We start from the raw sequence: 14,103 nt of genomic DNA on the forward strand, positions 1-14,103 counted from the left end.
TTCTAATTCCATTTACTGTGTACACTGCTTTGGGGGCTGCTTTTTCTTTTATTTATTGAAAAGGGTTGCTGCTTTTTCTTCTATTTATTGAAAAGGGGGTTGCTTTTTATTTTATTTATTGAAAAGAGCTGTTTGTTTGTTTGATTGATTGATTGAATTTATATACCGTTTTCCAAAAATGTCTCATGTTTCTACAATGTATAAATATGTATAAACATTTGCTGCAACAACAACAATCCTGCTGCAACTTTCCCTCCCTGCGGCCTAGGCCCGAGGCCAGTGAACTGGGGTGGGGGAGGCCTGGTTACCTCGGGCAACGAGGTGGGCGTGGCTTAGAGGGCCCCGCCCCCTCACCAGCCCGCTAGCCCCCGCCCCCCGAGCGGGCTTGTTTACCACCCCGCAAGGGCCGCCCCGCCTCCCTGGCGCGGCTCCCCCTCCCCCCGGGAGGCTGCAGGTCACGTGAGCCACAGCGCCGGAATCTCTTCGCGGCCTCCCTGCGCATCACGAGACCGCTCTTTCCCTTCTCTTCTTCGCCTCGCTGCCCTGAGGAGGGATCCTTCCGCGCCCGAGTCTGGTACGCCTCAGGTCGCCGCCTTAGGACCCCGAAAGAAAGGGAAGGGCTTGAGAGAGAAGAGGCCCTCTTCGCTGGAGGGGCTGGGGCCGGGAGCGGGAGCAGCGGGCCGTGTCTGCGAGGGGGACTACTTTTCCTGGAGGGGTGGAGGCGGAGGGATCCGGGACAGACGCCAGAGAGGGAGGAAGGGCCAAGATGGCGGCGCCCTGTGGGTTGGAAGAGCGCTGAGTGGTAAACAGGCGAGGGGAGGAGACGGAGGGGGTGAGTATGTGGGGCGGGAGCGGCGGTGGGGGTAGAAGGAAGGGGCGACGAGGGGAGGGGGCAGAGGAGAGATGGGGCAGAGTGGGGGGAGAAAAGGGGAAGGGAATGAATGAGGGAGAAAAGGGGGCGGGGAGGAGGAGGAGGGGAAGAAAGGGGGAGTGGGGCAGGGAAGGGGGCGGAGGGGGGAAGAAGAGGGAGTGGGGCAGGGAGGGGTTGGGGAGGAGAGGAAGAAAGGGGGTGTGGGCCGGGGGAGGGGAAGGGAAGAAGCGGGGAGGGTGCAGCATGGGGTGTGAGCACGCCGGAAAGGGGGGTGCTGAGGAGGATCAAGGTCTGGTTCGCTGAATCCAGGAGAGAGGTGGCCTTGGCCTCCCTTGATGGGGCTCCTGGATGCGTCCCGCAGCAGCCCTGAAAGGGAGGCCGAGGAAATTGTTGTGGGTGTGGTGTGATGCGAGAGGGAAAGGGGGAAAATATCCATCTGAGGGGAGAAGAAGGGGGGAGCAAGTGCGAGTGGTGAGTGGCCTCTCTGCCTGGCCCTGGAGGTGAGTGGGGGTGTGTGGGTGTGTCTGGTGGTAAGAGGGAAGGTGGGCTGCAAGCACAGGGGGTGAAGGTTGGATTCAGGGCTGTGGTTGCTCTAATTGAGTGGGTGGGTTCAAAGGACCTGGGCCCTCCAGCTCCACTCCTCCCTCTTTCTTCATTATCTCCCTTCCTCAAGGAGAGGGGTAAACATGGCCTCCTCTTCCCTAGCTACGCCCCTGGTTGAATTAGCACAGGGCTGCACAACTGGCCCTCCTGCAGAGGCTGGACTACAACTCCCATCATCCCTGACCATCGGCCCCTGTGGGATGATGGGAGTTCTAGCCCAGCCTCTGCAGGAGGGCTGAAGTTGTGGGCTTCTGAATTAGCATAATAAATGATGATAAGATGATGTTAGCCTTTTGATGAGGCTTCCAGTTACGTTTTGTGTGTTGTCTTGGTTATCTTTGCATCAGCCCAGGTCAGAGAAAGTATTGGGATTGGTGTGATGAGAGAGAGGAAGGTGAATAAGATAGTGTAAGAGAAGAAAGTGATGGGGTAGAAGATAGTATAAGGGAATGTGTGGGAAGGTATAGTGAGTGGCATGGAAGCACAGAGAAGGAATAATACAAATATTAGCATTTTAATAGTAGCAGCTCTTGATGAGGCTTCAAGCGGCTCTATGTATGTTGTCACAGTTTTGCCTTACTTTGAGCAGTAGGTCAAGGAAGGAGTTGCAGGGGGTGTGTTGAGAGGGAAGATGCAGAAGGAAAATCTTTTGTAAGAGGATATTGGGGTGAGGAGAATGAGAAGGCCGGCAGGTGGGAAGGGAAGGAATAAAGGAATTGTATATTTATAGTGCTTTTTTATTTGTGTTTGAAAGTGTTTTAGTGGGCATTGCCTTGTTGATCTGTTGAATAATCCTTAAAGGAAGGTGGGTTTTATGGAGTGGGGAAGAGAGAAACAAGGGAAATGTTTAAAAAAATGGAGGAAAAGGATAGCTGTGTGGTGGAAAATGGGGAAGGTGCTGGAGTGAGAAAACCATTGAGGGAGCAGAGAAAATGTGTGGTGTAGAAGGGGAAGATAAAAGAACCAAAATAAGACACTGTAGTTCTAGAGCTTTGAGTGTATTTGAAGTACTCCCCATGCATCCTTAGTCATCCTTACATTAGTCTTGTGAGGTAGGTCAAGGTATGTACAAGTGGAAGGGGAAGAAAGGGGGAAATGGAAAGACAAAGATATGGGAAAGAGATGTGTGTGTGTGGGGGGGAATGAGTGGCAGAGAAGCAGAACATAGAAGGGGAAGATCTATTTAAATACTAGGAAAAGGAAAAGTGCCAAGAATAAATTAGGCTAAAGGAAATGGAATAAGAAATGATCCCCATTAATAGTCCTTATTTCTCTGCCCTGTTTGATTTGGAGAGAGCAGCCTGATGGTGCTTAACCCCGTCGTCCCCCGCCCCCCTGCCCGGAGAATTTGTCCAGGCATCACCTTTTGTGTGTGAAGATTATTTTTGAAACTGTTCTCTGCATGTGTGGGGGGCATTCGGGCTTTTCTGTGCACTCTCCTCAAACCTACCAATATGTCTCTTTATCTGGGATTACATCTGGTAAAAACTGAGTGACCAATCTTTGGAAGTGGAAGGGTAGATTCATGTGTCAATATTAAAAGAAGAAGAAAGAAGACATGACATCCCTGACTCTGCTTTGAAAAACATCCTGTTGATCAGTGACATACTAGAGGGATATGATTAAACCATCAAAATATTGTTTGTTTTTCACTTTGCTTTTGTTCTTGAGGCACAATTCAGCTGCCTTGTTTATCCTATTGCTTATGTGGATCTTTAGCTTAGATTAGAGAGGAAAATGAATCTCCACAATGAAAGCTGTTGGTAGAAAGATTGTCAGTGGATTTGTCTCTCTCTATTTTACCCTTTCTTTTGGCCGATGACCTCTGTAGAAGGTTCTTTACTCATGCCAGCCACTGCTAATTGGTTAAAATGAAGACATACTTCAAGGCCCACAGGCCAATGTTTTAAAAATTAGTTTGTAACTAATAATACTCCCCATCACTTAAAATGAATTATTCAGGGCTTGTGAAAGTGGTTTCCCTTTCCCAGGTGTTTGATTTCTGGCCTTTCTGTGTAGAATATTTCTATTGCAGCTGGATCTTTTGCATGTTTTCTCAGAAGCAAGTCCTACTGGACTCAAGAGGGCATCCTCCCAAGTAAGTGTGCATAGGATTTCAGTCTTAAATTCTACCTCTTTGCAGTGCCAAGCATCCAGAAGGTCCTTGCTCCCAGATATCCTTTGTGGCAGGGCATTGTGGGTTATGGCAGTTATGGCTAGCTGGACTTGGCAAGGCTTGAAATTGCATTACCACCAATGTTTCCTTTAACAGGAATTTCCAGATGTTGTTGACTACAACTCCCAGAATTCCCAGCTGCGGTGGCTTTTGCTTGGGGATTCTGGGAGTTGTAGCGAACAACATCTGGGAATCCCTGTTAGAGGGAACACTGATTACCACTGTACTTGAACACCTTACTGGCCTGTGACCTTCAAATGGAGAGGTTGTCTAAAGAGGCACACACATTCTCTTTGTCTTTCACAGCCTGGCTTTCATCTTGATTGACGGAAAGGAGGAATGATAACCTGCTACCTCCACAGAGTGTGATATGGCTGGCTCTGTCAGCCCATCCAGCTGAGGGAACTAGCCAAGCCTGAGCTCTTATCCTACGGCTGCTTGGTTGTCTGTGTTATCTTGTCAAGTGGTGAGGAAATGGCTGCATGTTGGGGTCAGGCTTCAGCAGAATGATCCATGTCTTTGCAGTGTGGGGTAGGACAGGGGAATGGAGCACTGTGGGTTTAGAGAAGGATTGCCAGTGACAGCCAGGCTCCTCTGGGTGGTTGCTAGCAGGGCATAAAGGTGATGACCTTCCTCTTTGCTTGTCCTCAGCATCCAGGGATTCAGAAGTATACTGCTTCTGAATGTGATGCTTTCATTTAGCTACTAGTCCGAGGGCTATAGGCCACCTCCAGCCTCAGTGGCAAGGTGCCTCTGAATATCAGTTGCAGGGGAGCAACAGCAGGAGAGAGGGCATGTTCTCACCTCTTGCCAGATACCTCCCCGTGGGAAACAGGATGCTGGACTAGGCCTTGGGCCTGATCCTGCTGGCCTGTTCTTAGGTTATTTATTTGTCAGACTTATATACTACCTTTCATAAGGTTATCCCAAAGCAGTTTGCCCTGCCATGGCTTATAAAACAAATCGGGTCTACACTCCAGGAATTTGCCTAATTCAGAGGTCCTCAAACATGGGACCCCAGATGCTTTTGGGCAACAATTCCCATCGGGCATCTACAAACCCACTTGCCAGCTCGCCAGTGGCGAGTGCCCTCTGGTGAGCAGGATACCGAGCCCCACACAGATCTCCTTCCCAGAGGTCTCCTTTCCACTGCCATTTTTGAGAAGGTAAGAAACAGCAGGGATCCTTCCTGAGCAGGAGGAGAGGGCCCCTCCTGTTCCTCATGTGCTCTTGTCTCCCAGGGCAAACAGAAGACTGTTCTATTCTCTGTGTGCCAATAAAGGATCTGAGGGGATTGGTGGCAACCACAAACAATGGCTGGCTAGTGAGCTCTGCCTAAACTTATGGATCCCCGACTTGCATTATCCCCAGCCACAAAGGCCTCTGGTGCTGTAATTTAGATTTGTAGTTGTATTATTGGAGTTGTAGTCCAGTAGTATCTGGGGATTCAAGTCTGAGAACCGTGGCCTAATTCTTGTTTTAAAAGCCACCAAGCCAGGGCCCATGGGCCTACCCAGTAAATTTCATAACTTGGGCCTTGAGAAATCTTCTTTGCATCTAGGAGCTAGCTCCACAATGTAGGAGTTGGACAGGGGATGCTCGACAGTATTACGAGGTTTAGAGTCAGACATTATATGGGAAGGGTAAATGGGCTGTGTAGGCATCCACAAGGTGATCAGGACTCCCAGCACCTCACAGATCTCCTCCCCAAAGCTCTCATTTCCCCTTCCATTTTTGAGAAGGCAAGCAGGAATCCCCTTTGAGTGGTAGGAGAGGGCTCCCCTTGTTCCTTGCCATCGCCATATCCCAGTGCAAACCAAAGAGGATCTGCTTCCCTCCTAACCCCTCTGCCTCTGTGTCAGAAAGGATTTGGGGGAAGAGGAGGGGTTGGTGGTGAGCACAAATAACAACTGGCTAGTAAGCTAAGCCTCAATATGTGGGCTCCTGGCTGCCTGTGCCAAAGAAGCTCTTTAAAATAACTCTGCCTTGGAATATCCTATTCCAGGTGTCTCAGATACATTTCTAGGTGCCATGGCTCCCTGGCGCCTGGGATTTTTCAAGCCCCCATCATAACTGCACTTGAATTGTGCAAAGGAGTACTTTCCTCTTTCTCCCCTGAACCTATCTCTGATCATTTTTGGTTGGCAATGACCCTTGTGCTAGGTTTATGAGAGGGGCTTACTGTGGGTGTCTGTGGTTCTGACCTTTCTTATTTGCACCCACTTCATTCTTACCCAAGTTGTTAGCATTTGAATAAAACCGGCAGAGTTCTTGGTCTGATCTTGCTTGTACTTGTGGAGGTCAAAAGAGCTTGCTCTCTCCCTTGTTTAGGTGGCCCCAATTTTGGGGAGGCGAAAGGCTTCAGGAAATAAAGGCGCCTGCTTTACAGAGGTGAACACTTTGCGGTATCTTTATTGCCTGCTCAGCTGCAGGGGGATTATTCTGTCACACTGAGCATTTTAATCGGGCCTTTTGCTTTCTAGAATAGTTGGAGCCACAGCTCTTGATTTGTGAATGTGTTTGGAGAGAGGCTGCTGTTTTGCAGGGATTTGATATCCAGATTTTGGCGTCTGAATGCTTGATAATTTGCTGTGTGGTGCAGTTCTTTGTCCTTGTTTTGCTTTCGCTGGAGATCTCTCTCAAATTCTGCTACTAATAAGCACTATTTAGTCAAAATGCTTTTGCGTATTTTTTTAAATTTTTTTATTCAGAACTATTTTTAGGTCACATCCAGCCCTCCTCAAGTTAGCAAATGTTTTGGCTGTTAGTTTGTGATTCATGTGAAAGGTTGCATTTTAAATAACATTCGATCCCTTGGGCTGACCAAACCTATTTTAAGCATTGGCTGAGTGCAGAGGTTCTCAGCCTTGTGTCCCCAGATGTTGGACTACAGGTGGACCTCATTATCCGCGGGGGTTCCATCCCCACAGATAACCGCAGGTAATGAAACTGGATAATGAGGCATTGAGTCTGTGGGATTGCAGAGGTTAGATTCCTAGACTCAAAAAGCCCCCACCCCCCGGCCAAAAAAAGATGAACAAGGGGCAAAGAAAGTTCCCTACCATCAGTGTTATCTCTAAATTTTGTTCATCTGTGTGTGGAATCAGTTTTGTTCTGGGCGGCAGTATCAAGGCAGTGTGTGCACACCTGTATTCAGCGTGGGGTGACTTCCTGATTCAGCCTGAGCAGGATCAAAAATGAACTGAGCGGACATCCAAAAACGGTGTGAGTGCACGGACATGTGCATGCCTTAGAGGGAACAACGTTGGGAACCCCAGTGTTGGGAGCTCCAACATGGCCCCATCCTCTCTGGGGCCATAGTTCATTGGAAGCACATTTACTGAGCAAAGAGGCACCTTTCAAAGTGGTGATTCTCTTAATTGAGCAGGAGGAGAGCAACTGGCCCTCTCCAACCCCAGCACAGCATCCCTTCAGTGGCTGTTGTTGGTGACTACCTTATGTTTCTTTTTAGATTGTGAGCCTTTGGGGGCAAAAAACATGTTAGCTCACATGCACACACACATGCCTTAGAGGGAACACTGCCTACCGTGCTCCGTTGGTCTCCTGGCATCCAGCAATGCCTTCCAAATGCCCCTCCCAAATGGTCCCCCAAAGGTTTTTTTTCCAGTTTTCTTCCTTATTTTATTAAATGAGCCACAAAATGGTTCCTGTGGACAAAATGGCAGCCGGAAATGACCTCTGCGCTCATTTCCGTCCTCCTAGGAACTGCGGATCCGTGGGTTTTAACTCTTGCGTATCCACGGATAAGGAGGTCGGGTGTCTATTTGACACCTGCAGTTACGTGAAACCACAACTAGCGGTTCCGCATATAACAAGGTTTGCCTGTACAGCTCCCATCATCCCCTGCTACAGTGACTGAAGGCGGTGGGTGATGGGAGTTGTAGTACAGCATCATCTGGGAACTCAAGGTTGAGAACCCCTGGCTGAATGCAAGGTTTCCCAGCCGCGGGTCCCCAGAGGTTGGGCTATAATTCCCAGCATCCCTTTGGCCATTGTGGCTGGGGGCGATGGGAGCTGTAGTCCTTCTAACCCCACTAGCACATCCATGTTTGAGAACCTCTGGCTTAGTGCAGGGGTGGGCAAACCTGGCCCGCCAGCTGTTGGGGAACTACAACTCCCGTCATCCCCAGCCACAACTTCTTGATGGGAGTTGTAGTTCCAGCAACAGCTGGAGGGCCAGGTTTGCCCACCCCTGGCTTAGTGCGTCTGCCTGTAGCTAAACACACAACCTAAGTTATTTTAACTGTCGTAAAATAATGGGCTTCACTGCTAAAGTAGAAATGTATCACTTACACCTGATGTGTTGCGTCCATGTGTACATGGACAACATTCAAAGAATTATACAGTTCTTGGCTTCTCTCCCGGAAGCCCAGCGCGAGCTCAGAAATGAAACTCAATCAAACATGTGGCAACTATAAAAGACAGAAGTTCATTTTTTAAAAAAATGCGATGAGGGTCGAAGCGTTAGGGGCCTCCGCCAAAGTGAGGTGTGTGTTTGTGTGTATGTGTGTTCCTAGACTCATCCAGAACTAGGGAGCCAAGAAATTGTCTTACCTGTCTTTGGTATTCCATGATGCCATGGCACAGCTGCCAGAGAAACTGCCATCTGGCCATTGTTGGCATTGTAGAATATTTGTCGATGGTGAAATAGGTGATCATTGAGATTGTCCATTGATCATTGAGAGAGAGGAGAGCTGGTCTTGTGGTAGCAAGCATGACTTGGCCCCTTAGCTAAGCAGGGTCCACCCTTGTTGTGTATGAATGGGAGACTAGAAGTGTGAGCACCGTTAAGAGATTCCCCTTGGGGGATGGGGCCGCTCTGGGAAGAGCAGAAGGTTCCCAGTTCCCTCCCTGGCAGCATCTCCAAGATAGGGCTGAGAGAGACTCCTGCCTGCAACCATGGAGAAGCCGTTGCCAGTCTGTGTTGACAATACTGCGCCAGATAGACCAATGGTCTGACTCAGTATATGGCAGCTTCCTATCTTCTCTTTCTGACCTAGGAAGCTGCCTTATATGGAGTCAGAAGCTTGGTCTGCTTAGCTCCATGTTGTCTCCTCTGACCTTCAGTGGCTTCCCAGGGTTTCAGACCAGTGTTCTCTCTAATTTTTTCCCGTCTGTGTGTAGAAGGAACTTTGTTCTGAGTGGCAGGATCAAGACAGCATGTGCGCACATGCATTCAGAGCTGGGCCTTCCTGATTCAGCCTGAGCGAGATCTAAAATTAACTGAGTGGACATAAAAAAATGTGTGAGCGTGCGCATGCCTTAGAGGGAATACTGTTTCACACACGAGTCTCCTAGCCCTACCTAGAGATGCTGCCAGGGAGTGAACCTGGAACCTTCTGCATGCAAAGCTGATGGCCCCATCCCCTAAAACTAGCTGGTTGATAGCAGCTCTTTGGAGTTTTAGACAGGCATCATTCCCAGATGCTAGGGATTGAACCTGTGACCACCTGTGTACAAAGCTTTACAACTGAACTGCAGTCCCTTCTCAACCCCAATTCAAATATTTTTCTCCCCCTTCTTTAAAACTCTTGCTTGTGTACTTATAGGCCACATTACAAAACAACCGAATGTTGAAAAAGCAAGCTTTCATGTCTCTACTAGTGAACAGCATGTTGCACTCTTGAGAAATCCAGTTAAACCATGCAGATTGAGTACAGCCTAGTTATTTCTTAGCCTGGATATCTGTTTTTTTAAAAAGCCACCACAGAATGGGGTGTACATATTTTCAGTGTCCCCGATGAACAGGGGAATCCCCACTTGAAATGCACCTGGAGTTGGCATTTTCTGCTACAAGCATCGTGATGCCCTCTTGCTTCCTCGTATCATGGCATGAAACAGTTTGAAGAGTGATGCACAAATCGTTCAGATCCTGCCCTCACTAATTCAGGGTTGGGCTGCCTAGTCTAGTTCTTTCTCTTCCCACCCCCCCCTCTTTAAAATTTTTGTGTGCACTTCTGTTGTGCAAATCAGAGAGGGACTGGCCATGTTGAAACAGCTGGACTTGAACATGAGCGTGATGGCCCATTCATTCAATAATGCAGATGACACTGAACTGCTCTTGCTTTCTGGTGAGTGAAACCATTGGATTCCTTGATGTGACCTGCTTACGGCACAGAGTTCAGTTGAGGAGTGCTCTGGGTTGTTGCTTGCTTGGATAGCCAAATGGTGGATGCTGGGTAGCATTTTCTGTAAGCAGCATCTTCCGTTTTCCTGGGCTGAATTGTGGGCAGCTGCTGTGTTTTTTAATTAATTAATTAATTAAAATATTAATTACTGTATGAATTACCATACAGCTGACAACAGTAGTAATAAACGTTAGCTGCCCCTTAACAAATGGTTCTCTGGGTGGCTCGCAAAACAATATTTACAAAAATGATAAAAACATACAAAACACAACAAACAAATCTCAAGATGGACATGGACACATGCCAAACATTTCAATGTTTAAAAAAATCAAATTTAAAATTCAAGTTTCAATAAAAATGAATAAGCCAAGTCCATTCTCTTGCCATACGAAATCATCTTCATTACGGTCTTAGATCAGCATTTCTGTTGCTGTATTTTGCTGTGTTGGAAGCAGGTAAGGGACACGCTGGGGGGACATGATCCTGTGCCCTCTCCCCAGCCTTCTGATGTTTCCACTGCCATCCTCAAGGGGACATTGACCCTGGAAAGTGCCCTCCCAAACAGCACCAGATGTCGCTCTGGGGAGGGGGAGAAGAGGGCGCTTCCCATGCAGGCCAGATGTGATGTGGCTTCTGGCTCACCTTTTGGTGATGTTGGGGGGGGGCATGTTGTTAAAGCTTCTCCCACACCCAAAGGTGCACCTAGGCAATTTTGAAGCCTGGAAAGGCCTTTGGAGGCCCCCTCCCCTTGCAAATTAAGCATCATCGTGCTTGGCCAGGCGACCACACCACCCGAGACAGAATAAAGAGGAATTGGGCTGTGGGGGCCCTAGACTTTGGCCCCGAAGTCCAGGAGGTAAGCATGCCTCTGGCAGGCACAGTTGTCCTTTGGGGCTGCCCTCCTGCCTGCCTGTCCAGTGCTGTGACTTGACCTGTTCCCCCAGCTCCGTAGGTTAGAGACACACCCACACTTAAGCACGTTGGGGGTAAGAGCCTGTGACCAGCAGCAGAGTAGTAGCACCTTCAGGTTTGGACTTGGCTTGGGTTGCCACTATTCTGTAATAGTTTGCACGAGTGGAATTGGCGAGAGAATGAGAGAAATGCCATGCCCGGTTTGAAATCTCATTGAGAGTTGATCTTGCATCAGCACTGAAATTCCCTGGCTTCTTTTTCTCCCTCCTCTTCCTCCAAAGTGCCCATGGGATTGGCTGTGCCCTGTTGATTGACAGCAGGAGGGTCCAGGCGCCTTTCCCAAAACTAACATTTTGGGCCATGCCTTGTGGTCCCAACATGCTCCCGCTTCCCAGTGTACCACCACCACCAGATCGTCTCTGTCTATCCGCATGCTCCGTTAGCAGTATATTAGTAGAAGACGGGATGAGCTGTCCTTTCAGGGTTCTCACCAACAAGAGCAACAAAAAGTTCTCAAAGCACTTTAAAGTGTGCCTGACGCCCACAGAGCCGTGTCGTTTTTCTTTGGTAGAATTCAGGAGGGGTTGACCATGGCCTCCTCCCGTGCAGCATGAGAGGATGCCTTTCAGCATCTTCCTATATCGCTGCTGCCCGATATCGGTGTTTTCCCACAGTCTGGGAAACATATTAGCGGGGATTCGAACCAACAGCCCCCTGCTCCCTAGGCAGGTTACTTCCCCGCTGCACCATTAGGTGGCTAGAATCCCTCTTGGGTGTGCAGAATTAGTTTCATAGCTCTCTAGAGTTCGGCCTCTAGATGCACGCACACCCAGGAATGAGAAAATCATTGCTTTCATCACTTTGTTGGGTGGGGTGGTCTTTGTAAAGGATTCAAGCCCTAAGTCGCTATATCACTGTTCCTCCTTGCTGTTTCTGACCTGGACCTTTTGATGCCATAACCCAGGGGTCCCAAGCCTTGGGTCCCCAAATTTTGTTGGACTACCACTCCCATCATCCCCAGCCACAGTGGTTGAAGTCCAGCAACCTCTGGGGTCCCAAGTCTGGGGATCTTCTACCTTAACTTGGACAGGTTGTCCATCGAGCGTCCCTGTTTGTGTCTCGCTTTGGTTCCGTGACGGACGGGCGTCTGGTACGTTGACAGGGCTTGTGCGTGGGTGGTTACTTGCATGCGTGGTGGTTATCTTTGTCTCGTTGCACACAGATTCGTAGACACGACAGCGAAAGGATTCGGCAGTTGTTGCGATTCAAAGGGCAGTGCTTCTTTGCAAAAGTTAGCTGATGCAATGATACTTCCTCTTGTGGAATGCAACTACAAGGCCAAATTAGAGATGACATTGTTTTGCCCTTTGTGCATGTTTTAAAACACACACACATGCGTGCGTGCGCACACACACACACACGCGTACGTGCAGGGTTCGCCCTGGTTGCATTTGAATGGGAGACCACATATGAGCATTGTTAAAATATTCCCCTTAGGGGATGGAGCCGCTCTGGGAAGAGCAGGAGATGATTCCAAGTTCCCTCCCTGGCAGCATCTCTGAGACAGGGCTCAGAGACACTCCTGCCTGCAACCTTGGAGAAGCCGCTGCCAGTCTGGGTAGACAATCCTAAGCTAGGTGGACCAAGGGCCGGACTCGGTATATGGCAGCTGCCTCTGTTCCTATATATAGAAATAGCAGCCTGCTGGGGGCAGGGCAGATGCAGCAGAGGGGGGCTTCAGCTCTTTCCCTCAGCTGAGATCCCATTCCAGTTTGAAGTCTGCTGCAGCTGCCGTTTGCCCCAGGAGGAGCACTGCCAATAGTAAGCATCTTTCCCGGAGCTAGTAGCAGCTGCCAGGGCCCTGGTCTGGATGGAAAGGGCTAGGGCGTCCCTCTGCTCCTGCTGTGGTCCCAGTCCTGATCAGCCTGATCCCCCCCCCCAAAAAAAGGGTATCAAATGCCATGGTTAATGTCCCATCTACATCTGCCTGAAATCAAGCTGCTTTCGCAAAGACTAAATCCAGTGAGAGAACTAGTTAAGAAACACATATGTTGACACTTCTTGGAGGTGCTCTTGGATGCTTTCTCACCTTGCTATAACTGATACACAGAAACCACCGAGTAAAGAGGGCTGTGTTGCCCAGTTAAAGTGCCGGTTGGCTATATAACATTGTGGGCAGGAATAGCAATTTGCAAGACAGAGAGCTGGTCTTGTGGTAGTGGGCAGGAATTGTCCGCTTTGCTAAGTGCAGCCAGCGTTCTGTACTGGTTAGAGTGCTGGACTAGGACTGGGGAGACACAAGTTCAAATCCCCACTCAGCCGTGAGACTTAACAACATAAGAACAGCCCGGCTGGATCAGGCCCAAGAAGGCCCATCTAGTCCAGCATCCGGTTTCCCACAGTGGCCCGCCATACTTGCACTTCTCTCTCAGCCTAGCCTACTTCACAGGATTGTTGTGAGGAGAAACCTAGGTATGTAGTACACCGCTCTGGGCTCCTTGGAGGAAGAGCGGGATGTGAAATGTAAATAAGTAGGGTCTACCTGGGTTCCTGTCTGGATGGCTGACTGCGTGTGAGCACAGCAAGGTCTTTGGGAAGAGCATCTGCATGCTCTTGATACTGAGCTAGCTGGACCAACTTCTAGGGCGGCTTCCTGTGTAACAGTGCAGCCAATCTTGAGGTTTATTAACACGTACAGAATGCGCTAGGTGTTCTATTCCTCGTAGCAGGGTTTGCAGGCTTGGGTCTTGGGATGTTGTTGGACTACAGCTCCCGTGGTCTTTGGCCATGGCAGCTACCTGGGGGTAATGGGAGCTGTAGTCCAGAAACAGCTGGGGACCCAAGCAGTGTTCCCTCTGACAGGGAGTCCCAGATGTTGGTGACTACAACTCCCAGCATCCTCGGCTGCAATGGTCTTTGGCTGGGGATTATGTGAGTTGTAGTCCGCAACATCTGGGAATCCCTGTTAGAGGGAACACTGGACCCAAGCAGTGTTGCCTATGACAGGGATTCCCAGGAACATAGGAAGCTGCCATATACTGAGTCAGACCATTGGTCTATCGAGCTCAGTATTGTCTACCCAGACTGGCAGCGGCTTCTCCAAGGTTGCAGGCAGGAGTCTCTCTCAGCCCGATCTTGAGGATGCTTGCTACCACAAGACCAGATCTCCTCTCCTCTATGGGAGTTGTTGACTACAACTCCCATAGTTCCCCTGCCAAAGGCCATTGCAGCTGGTTATGATGGGAGTTTCAGGGGGAGCATTGGGTCCAAGGCTGCCTTGCAGCAGGCAAGCTTTATGTAGTGGGATGCAGTGAAGAGAGCTTGGATGTGGGAAAGCAAGTTAAGCTTCCTGCCTGGCTGTGACCCGCCGTAAGGCAAGGCAGTCGTGGGGG

The 14,103-nt window shown here is 49.4% G+C and overlaps 1 protein-coding gene across 6 annotated transcripts in view; it reads left to right on the forward strand.

Annotated features, from left to right (window-relative positions):
• Window positions 1–436: 436 nt before the first annotated feature.
• TSC1 (TSC complex subunit 1) overlaps window positions 437–14,103 on the forward strand; it is a 55,526-nt gene continuing 41,859 nt past the window's right edge. For 4 of the 6 annotated variants that reach the window (XM_053282095.1, XM_053282096.1, XM_053282090.1 and 1 more), the window contains exon 1: window positions 684–832. The gene's annotated coding sequence lies outside the window, so the exon portion shown is untranslated. Of the gene's footprint in view, window positions 575–683; window positions 833–1,115; window positions 1,372–14,103 lie in introns of those variants that run through there. The other 2 variants (XM_053282092.1, XM_053282091.1) reach the window with 2 other exon arrangements.

This window comes from Hemicordylus capensis, chromosome 17 (assembly GCF_027244095.1).
Source record: "Hemicordylus capensis ecotype Gifberg chromosome 17, rHemCap1.1.pri, whole genome shotgun sequence".
Taxonomy (NCBI): Eukaryota; Metazoa; Chordata; class Lepidosauria; order Squamata; family Cordylidae; genus Hemicordylus; species Hemicordylus capensis.